Source organism: Lolium perenne, chromosome 7, assembly GCF_019359855.2.
Source record: "Lolium perenne isolate Kyuss_39 chromosome 7, Kyuss_2.0, whole genome shotgun sequence".
In the NCBI taxonomy this organism is placed as follows: Eukaryota; Viridiplantae; Streptophyta; class Magnoliopsida; order Poales; family Poaceae; genus Lolium; species Lolium perenne.
This window is the reverse complement of record NC_067250.2, coordinates 252,715,228-252,724,492: the sequence shown is the minus strand read 5'-3', so window position 1 is coordinate 252,724,492 and position 9,265 is coordinate 252,715,228. Positions and strand designations below refer to the sequence as shown.

Genomic DNA, 9,265 nt, shown 5'->3' with positions numbered 1-9,265 from the left:
TCGCGGTCATGGAGGTGGCGTCCGGTCTACGGCTGTCGGTGGCGCGGATGGCGTCGTCTGGCCAGCGTCTGCGGGCCGGCTCGAGCGGCAACGGAAGCAGTGGGCGGGGGCGCATCGGGCGTCTGCTCCGCCTGGGCGGCTTCTGGGAGGGCGCGGGGCGCTGGGTGGTTCGGTCGGCCGGGCAGGGGGCCAGCCCCGTTTCGCATCTCCTCCGCCGAATCTCGCACTGCCGGCAGCCGGGGTGGTTGATGGCCGCGGATCGTACAGCGGAAGTCCCTCTCCGTCCATTCCTCAGATCTGGCATCAGCAAGACCCCGTGGTGGCTGTGGGCTGCCCAGATCTTTGGAGTTGCTCACTCACATGGTGATCTGCGTGGGGCAGATGTCGGTGAGGTCGGTCATCGTCTATTCGGGAGCGGATGTTCTGCGTCCGTGGTGGTTCTCGGTGCTCTGTTACGGTCCGGCGGCACGAGGAGTTTGGTTTCAAGGCGGCGGCCTTGGTCGGTGGGAACCTTGCTGGTTGACGGGCGGGCTAGTGGTTCTGGTGCTGGTCGGTGGCCATGGTCGAGCGAGCGACATGGTCGCAGCGAGCAGCGTGCTGTGGCGGTGGTTCGGGCATCGTTCGACGGCCTAACCCTGTGTAGAGGGAGGAGAGGCCACACCGAGGGGACACCCTTGCCCATTTGGGCCATGATGGCGACGTCCGCGGACGCTGTCCCCTTCTTGAAGGCGTCATGGGGCTTCTCTCCGTCTTTCTACTTTCTCCAGGTGAAAATCTAAGATCCTCGGATCGAGTTGTGGCGGCACTCCGGTGTCGTGATCTTCTTGAAGACATTGTCTTGGAGCCCACAACAAGCAGCTCTCCAAAGGTTGTGTGGCGAAGGTGTGTTCGTTCGGCGATCTTCGGCAAGGCTTGCTTCATGCCCTTCCTTTATCTAAGTGTAGCTTTTGAACACAGTACAACTTCAACGGAGGCTTCTGCTTGGTTATTCCCTTGTCGTGGGACACGGTCATCTAGTTTTGTTACAGCAGAAATCAAATCGAAAAGGGATTTGGCGTAAGGAAGATGGCGTGGAAGGGGTGTATACAAGGTGACTTGGATCTAGTACTTGATCATGTGTCAAAAGGGGCTCTGCTTCGATTCACGTAACTTAATTTGTGGTTCAATTCCAAGCTTAACTCTTCCCTAGAGTAGAATAGCAGCTAGAGGCCCTGTAGATTGAGTGTCCTAGGTACTCCTGGTAGTGCCACACTCACTGACCCTCTTTGTTAGTTCAGAAAATACAGAATTCTTGAGTGCTCAATGAACCAGTGAGGAGCCAAGACTAAACATAGTGTCCTAACTCACTGTCCATCTTTATTAGTTTTGAACCGAAGTTCCACGGTTACACAAACATTCACATCAGGCTACAGACCCATACTTAAGATTTATTCAGCGTACTAATACTAAATGAAATGGAAGTAGACGAGAAGATATTATTGTACTACCGGTTTAATAAGATCGTGGATTTAATTGTACAAGCAGTGGGCATGCAGGCATCAAGACGTCCAACGATCGGTTCAATTGTTGGGGGAAGGCGGTGCAGGTGCGCCACTCGGCGGCAGGACCGGGCATCCCTTTCGGCGACATATCGGACGGGGGAAAACATCGGTCGATGAGCCCACAGCAGCACTAGGTTTTAGTCCTGGTGATGGACCTCCTGGTCCTGTGCAAAAGAAAACACGGAGTCAGAAGTCAGAACTAACCAAGTTCAGGAATTCAGAATTCTATTCGAGAATCTTGTTTCTAGGAGCAAATTATTACGAGATGGCGACGAAGAGAAGGGGATGAGATGAACAGTTACGAAGCACAAACCAACTCGGCCTCCATGGCAGACAGGGCTGCTCATGATCATAGCGGAGACGATGAACAAAAGAAGCACCATGAAACGGGCAGCTCTAGCGAAGGACGCCATGGTGCCTGCAAATTACTTTGTCCGGCTGCACTTCTTGTGACGAGCTCGAGCTGTGTATATCCTGCTGCTCGGTGAATGAGAATTCATGGTGGTCGCGAAGGCCAGTATTTGTAGACGTGGGTCTGGGTCACAATAGAGAAGAAAAAAAGATGATGCCCGTTGGCCCGCGCGCGTATGGTGTTTTCGGGCAACCGAGCAAACATTTTCGTGTGGCGCACATGCTGTCAGTTTTGACGGCTACAAGTGCGATACAGGTATGCCGCTACTGCAGATAAGACCTGTGCTATGGCGCGACCTGACGAATACGCACGTGATGACGATTACGTGCTCACTTGTCTACAGTTTTAGTCAAAGGTGGCGATAACTTGCTGGCTGTGCAGATCCGTCAAAGATAAAGGGACGGGCCGATCGACGACTAAGAGTGAAACGTACGCATGCATAGTCTGAAATATCCGCTATTTTCCGTATTAGTGTACAGTTACAGGACGTCTATATACAAGTCAACTTTCACGTCCGAACAATAACGAAATTCGATGACAGTGCAACAAATATCCGAACAAATACAAATATGATGGCCCACAAAAGAATTACTGCAGCTCCCTCCTAGCCGAACACACACTCCTGCCGGCCCGCATAGCCAAAAACCACAGCTAGCTGAAATTCTTTCCTTATCCTGCTTATTACTTCTTCTTCCGTTGCGTTATGTCTTTGAAAATGCTGTTTGTTCCTCTCAAAGTCGCCTACAATAGGCAATGCTTAGGGTGGCCAGCTCTTTCCTCTTTCTCCTGGGTCTGCACGATGACAGGGTTGCCAACGAATTTCTGAAGCTATCTACAAATCGTCCAATTGTGGGGTGAAGTTTCTGAACCCAAGTTGGTCCAGCACCCTGAAACCAAATTGATCTAGCAGTTGGACATTGGACAATAAGGTGGTCGATGTGGTCTCGGTGTGCTGATCGCAGAGCAAGCTTTGTGGAGGTCCCGTAAATCCTCTCCTTACTAGTTTGTCCCCTGTCCAACAACAATTCGTGATTGCCAACGGTAGGAACATCAACTTTTAATTTAGTGGAGCCCAACTACTCCATATCACTATCTTATCTGCATACTCCCCATTAGGAAAGAACCTTGATAAGCTGATTTTGCTGAATATCTGCTACTTGAGGCAAGCTTCCATTTAAAACTATCTGGCTCAGCTGATAGAGGCGGAACAACGGATATATCAGCATCCAAATAAAATGACATTAACCCATTGGGTAATCCTAACCCCACGTGCCAATATTACATGTAAAAATAAAATAGTGGTCAATGTACTTTCGTATGACCTAACAACATTACACATTATATTACTCCGCCCGTTCCATGATTCTTGTTGTGGTTTCCGTATAAATTTAAACTGCAATCACTACAAAAATATATTGATCAACTAGTCTTATCATTGACCTCTGGTATGGCATGCATGAGGGAGAGGGTCCTTTCATGTCAAAATTTTACAAAAATAAAGAATGTTATTTGTAAGTTTACAAAATCTTTTTTGTTTGAATCAATATGTACATGCATGTTCTATGCATCTGTGAAGTTTAGGTATATATTACGATTATATCACAAGCTACAAAAAGTTCACAAAATTTTAGCTCCAACAAGGTAACAAAAAGGCCTAGATTTTCATGGGCTTGGTGAAGAACAGATGAACAAGAAAGTGATGAAGATTAGGGAGATTTGGCTTGGCGAGATACTCCCTCCATTTCAATGAATAAGGCATCCCCATTTTTCTGTGTTTTTCATTGACCAAGAATTGTTTCAAATGTATAAATATTATTGGTATAAAATTAGCATAATTAAAAATTGTTTTAATATGATTCCACAGTATAATCAAGATTTTTTCCTCATTTTTAACTAAATTTCGTTTGAAAAATATTCCCTACTCTGGCGATATTATTATATGATAGAATATACGGTATAATTGCTCACTGGATAAAGATATTATGCACAAATTAATACATCACATATAGTGGGCCACGGGCAGGTATCGTTTGTTGATGTTGGTGTGCAAAGCACCTATGAGTATTATTGCATTTTCTGTTATATTGCAGGCCACAAAAAAAATCTTGAAATTATAGCTCCAACAATGCAAAAAAGGACTCGTTTTGCTACCCTGTTTTCCTTTTGTGTAGATCATACATAAAAATGTATCTTTTGACATAAATTTTTTTCGCACATAGTAGTCATCTATCCCTACCTGGATAATTTTTTCAAAACATTTTTAGATTTAAAAAAATATATTTTTATCTTTTAAAAATTGAGCTACAAGGCGCTCGAGAGCTACAAACACTTTCTGTTGTATGAGACTATTATATTGTGTCACATGGTTATTTATTTTCTACCAAGATTCTAAATTTTTGTTTTCGCGGCTTCAAGGCATGGGCCAAAACCATATTGACATAGGCATCCCCAATTGGCCTGCCGAAGATAGTACCCGGGATTTACTGAAGGCCCAAAGGACGAAGAATACGAAGTTCAAAAGCCCAATTAGTTTTAAGGAAAGATAGAATTGTATTAGGAAACATAGAGATTTGTAATTTTACGGGTTGAACTCAGAGAGTCTCCCGAAATCTGTAATCTTGTGTAACAAGGTACCCTCGACTCTGCCTCCTATATAAGGGGGAGTCGAGGGACAAAGAGAGGATCGAATCCATTGTCAACATAACCCTAGTTTCTTAATCATCGAGTACTTTTCGGCTGAAACCCTCGAGATCTACTTGCCCTCTACTTCCAAATAAACCCTAGTCTACAATCCGTAGGCATTGATAAGTTAATCCCTTGTCAATTGGCGCCGTCTGTGGGAATTAGAGGCGATAAGGAGCTGATCTCGATGGCACGTTCAAGATCGTCGACTTCGTCGGTAGCAAGCAACGCGATGGATAGAGGTAAACGGATCGAAACTGATCTAGTCGATTTTCTTCCTCACCCGCCCTCCCGTTTGGATTCATATGCGTACTTGGAGGAGCCTATGGAGATGACGTTTGGAAGGTTCCACTTCCGTGTCGAGAAACAAGGATCGTATCGTCTCGAGGTTCCGGTTTTGACGGGATCGCCGGCGGTTGATTCCGATTTTTTGGATTCGTCATCACCGTACGAGACGGGCGACGAGGAAATTTCGTCACCACGCTTCATCGAGTCTACAACAAGCAAGAAGCTCGTCAAGATCTTTGGCGATATGTCCTTCGAGTCGTCTGCGGACTCCAATATAAGCAGCGACTTTGATAGCATCGACAGATCTACTAGTAGTTACCACGGACTACCTCGGCTATTTTTGTTTTGAGAACACAGTACAACGCAGACGCTCACAAACACGCACGCACAAACACCAGTATGAACGCACGCACGCACACCCTACCCCTATGAGCACCCCCGAGGGACTAAGACGGCATATCTTGAGGTTGACGAAGTCACCACTGGCACCTCACTGTTGACGGGCACATCACCTACCACTGAAAGCATAGCGCCGGTTAAATCCTGAAATAAATCCAGATAAATACAAACACCCATGCCAAGTCTAGGACTTGAACCTGGGTGGGTTGGTTCCACCACAAGGAACCTAACCACCAGAGCCAAACTATGTTTGCTACCTCGGCTAATATTCTATTCCTGTTCTAGAGATCAATATTTACAATAAGAATAATAAAATAAATATGTGTAAACAAATGACCTTTTGGAGAAAAAACATGTCAATTTGAAGCCCCTAATTAGTACATGTTATATTTAACTGCCATTACGATCAGCATCAAGCAAACATCCATCATGGTCGGATCCAATGGATGTGTCCGGTCGTTTTTGGGAACTCACCCAAAAAAGTAGGCGTGCACCTGAGCTTTATGGGCTAGGCCCACTTATGGTTGTTCCTTTCATCTGTTTCAGGATTCAGTTCAATTCGTTTCAACTTTTTTATCACTAGTTTTAGTATCGTGAGATTCCACGAGATGAAATCATCAGTTATTCTAGTTATTTATTGGAATTAAGCACAATTAAAAATTTGGAATACTTCTCGCATCATAAAAATCCAGGAATTAGACACCATGAGGAGTAATGTTTTTTTTTCTTTTTTGATAAATTCAAAACTTCGTAATAATCTCAAAAATAAATTTTCCTGCAGCTCAAAATAAAAGTATTATGCATTTAAAAACAATTATTCATGAAATTCAAATATTTTTATGGTTCCAAAAATGTTCATGAGAAATTATTTATGTGTTTCTATAAAAGTACATATTGATAGAAATTGACGTGGCTACATACAGTGTGGTATGAAAATACCACAACTACAGACCGTTTATCTGAACCTCCTGAAAAAATTATTTTGAACCCCCTGTGACAATTAGTTTATAACATGGTAATATATTGTCACATGTTTTGAAGAATTGTTTTGAACCTCCTTATATTTGCACTACATAAAAAATTATTATGTCCAGCATGAACAAGTTCCCCACATTTTGAATAAATATTTTTAACTTTGAATAGTTATTTTGCACCTCGTGAACAATTATTGGGGGAAGGTGGTGCAGGTGCGAACAAGAAAAGAAGAAATGGAAAAAAAAAAGAATAGAAAACATAATGTCGTTGAAGCTAAAAAGAAAGGAAAGAAAAAAGCCCCATCGGGCCAGACCACTTACGTTTGGTGCTAGGGTGTTCCCGTATATAAGGGCTGTGTGAGCGACGGCTCGACTCCCATGCGCATCTCATGATGGATTGGCCTAGCAAACGTCTTTGAAACAAGCTTAGAATTTATGAAAAGTGCAGATTCGAAAAAAAATGATTTTGAAGAATTGTTCAGATTTTAAAAGTACAAATTTTGAAAAAAAAAGTTTAGAATTAAATTTAAATTTTTGAAAACAATAGAGTTAAAATTGTTCAGATTTAAACATCTAAATATTTTGAAAAATGTTAAAAACTTTAAATGCTCAAATTTTAAAATGTGTAGATTCAAAAAATATTCAAATATGAAAATGTTAATATTTTGAAAAACAAAGAAAAGTAATAATTAAAAAGACAAATGAAAACAAAACAAAAAAAAACAAAAAAAAGGAAAATCAGAAAAGAAAACCTAGAAATACAAAGGAAAACCACACGGAAAAACTAAACCAGAAAAAACCATATGAAACCCGTCCAGAAGATTTCTATTGGGACGACCCATTAAGAAAATATATCGATGGGTGGGTACGTGTTGATCCTCAACTAGGTTTCAAGGTTTTGTGGAAACTTCTATTCTATTCGTTATGCTCACGGGAATAATGCGCTCCGCTCACGACGGTTCTATCTTCTACCGCTTCCAATGCAGCCCAAATAGAAGGTTTATTTTTCCCTGTTTCTTTTCTATTTTACTTTTTAATATATGAAAATTATGTTATGTTAATGATTTTTAAGATGAACATTTAACACATTTGAATTATTTTCTAAGGTGAACATTCATGTTTGTGAACGTTTATTCAAAAGGTATATTTATCTTATTTGACTTTTTAATATAACCATATGTTATTTGAACAATTTTTAAAATTAACACTAATGCTATTTGAATAAGAAACTACTAATAAAAAAATAAAGAATAAATTTTCGATATCATATTTATGTTACATAAAAAAATTCTATGGACATTAATTTTATTTGAACAAAGAAAAAAGTGTTAATATTTTTCCACAACATATAAAATTATTTTAATACAAATACAGAAATATACATAAAATAAAACAAGTGAGTGAGAAAAATAAATATAAAAGAATATAAAACCACGAAAACATTTCGTAAAGGAGTCAAAACAACAAAAACCAACAATAAAAACAAAAAACCATACAAAAGCCCGCCATACTTTAGAGTGAAAGTACTTAATAGGCTACCTGAATATCTGCGCACGGGTTTGAGCGGAGCACTTCAGAGCATACATATGAGTGGGATATAGGATTTGCCCCGTCTTGGCAGGAATTCCTATTTATCACCTAGTGCGTTCACTATTTGTGCACGCTCACACACATGTTGGAGCTGAGACGGCCCGTTGCCGGGAAGGGGCGGGGCTAGTTTGTTGGTTTTTTTCATCGGTTTTTTTGTGTTGTCGCTGAACCTTTTCAAGTTTGAACTTTAAATATTTTCAATTTTAAATATTTTTAAAATTACAACAGTTTACAAGTTTGAGCTTTTACATATTTGATTTTCTAAAATTTAAAACATTTCTAAATCTGAATATTTTTAAAATTTGAACATTTCAAATCAGAAAAACCATAAAAAAAGGGGAATAAACTCCTTGGCACTCACCTATGGAGCTCGCGCGGCAGGGCTGGACGCCGGCTGGCCCATTCGGAAGAAAGGATATTATGGCCATCCGGGGATTCCATGACAAGCAATAGGGGTAGGCAGATGGACGCGGCATATGGGATTGAAAGACGAAGACGATGGAGGTCGAAATCGTCACGCAGGGAAGGCAACACACTTCGCACGCGATAATTGGCTTATTGTGGTGCTAGAAAATCCTTGAAAAATGGTCTCTTTGCTTGCCACGTTTCGTAATGGGATCAGGGAGGAGTGAGAAGACAGCAGGGTGCTAGATTATGGCCCTTTATTTTCGAGATTCATTTTTTCAAAATGAAATATCTTCAGAACCGTAAGTCCAAATTACGATTTTCATTTTTGAAATCTTCGCATCGAGATCTTCCAAACTAGATCTCATATTGATAGGTTTCGGGATTTTTTTTTTCCGTACTTCCAATATTAGTATGGTTGTACTCGTTGTGTGTACCTAATTGTACTCGTGATTCAACTGATAAGTACTTTTATTTTTAGTATATTAGATGCAGTTTTTTCTCTTCACTCACTAACTGTATTTGCTTGTGTCCGCGATTGTAGTTCTAGACATGTACTTGCTCGTGTGTGCGACTGTACTTCTGTATATGTACTTTTTTGTGGCACGACCGTACATGTACTTGCTCGTGTGCGCAACCGTACATGTACTTGCTCGTGTACACGACTATAGTTGTACTTGTTCGTGTGCGCTAGTGTACTTATGTACATGTATTTACTCGTGTTCGCGACTGTACTTATGTACCTGTACTTGCTTGTGCACGTGATTGTGCTCGTACTTTTACTCGTGTAGCTCGTGTAGGTGTACTTGTACTCGTACAATTGTAATTGTACTCGTGCTCTGTATGCAAATATATTCATACTTTATACGCAATTGTAGTCATGTGTTCAATGAGTAGTACTCGTCCTTATGTACTCGTGTCTCATATATAATTGTACTCATGTGTATTATTTAACTGTACTCATCATCTGTATA

The 9,265-nt window shown here is 41.3% G+C and overlaps 1 long non-coding RNA gene across 1 annotated transcript; it reads right to left on the bottom strand.

The window, feature by feature from the left end:
* Nucleotides 1–1,334: 1,334 nt before the first annotated feature.
* LOC127313354 (uncharacterized) lies at nucleotides 1,335–2,243 on the bottom strand. Its single transcript, XR_007858913.2, has 2 exons — nucleotides 1,855–2,243; nucleotides 1,335–1,705 (listed from the first exon to the last, which is right to left on the bottom strand). It is a non-coding gene; the product is annotated as an uncharacterized lncRNA (long non-coding RNA).
* Nucleotides 2,244–9,265: the final 7,022 nt, after the last annotated feature.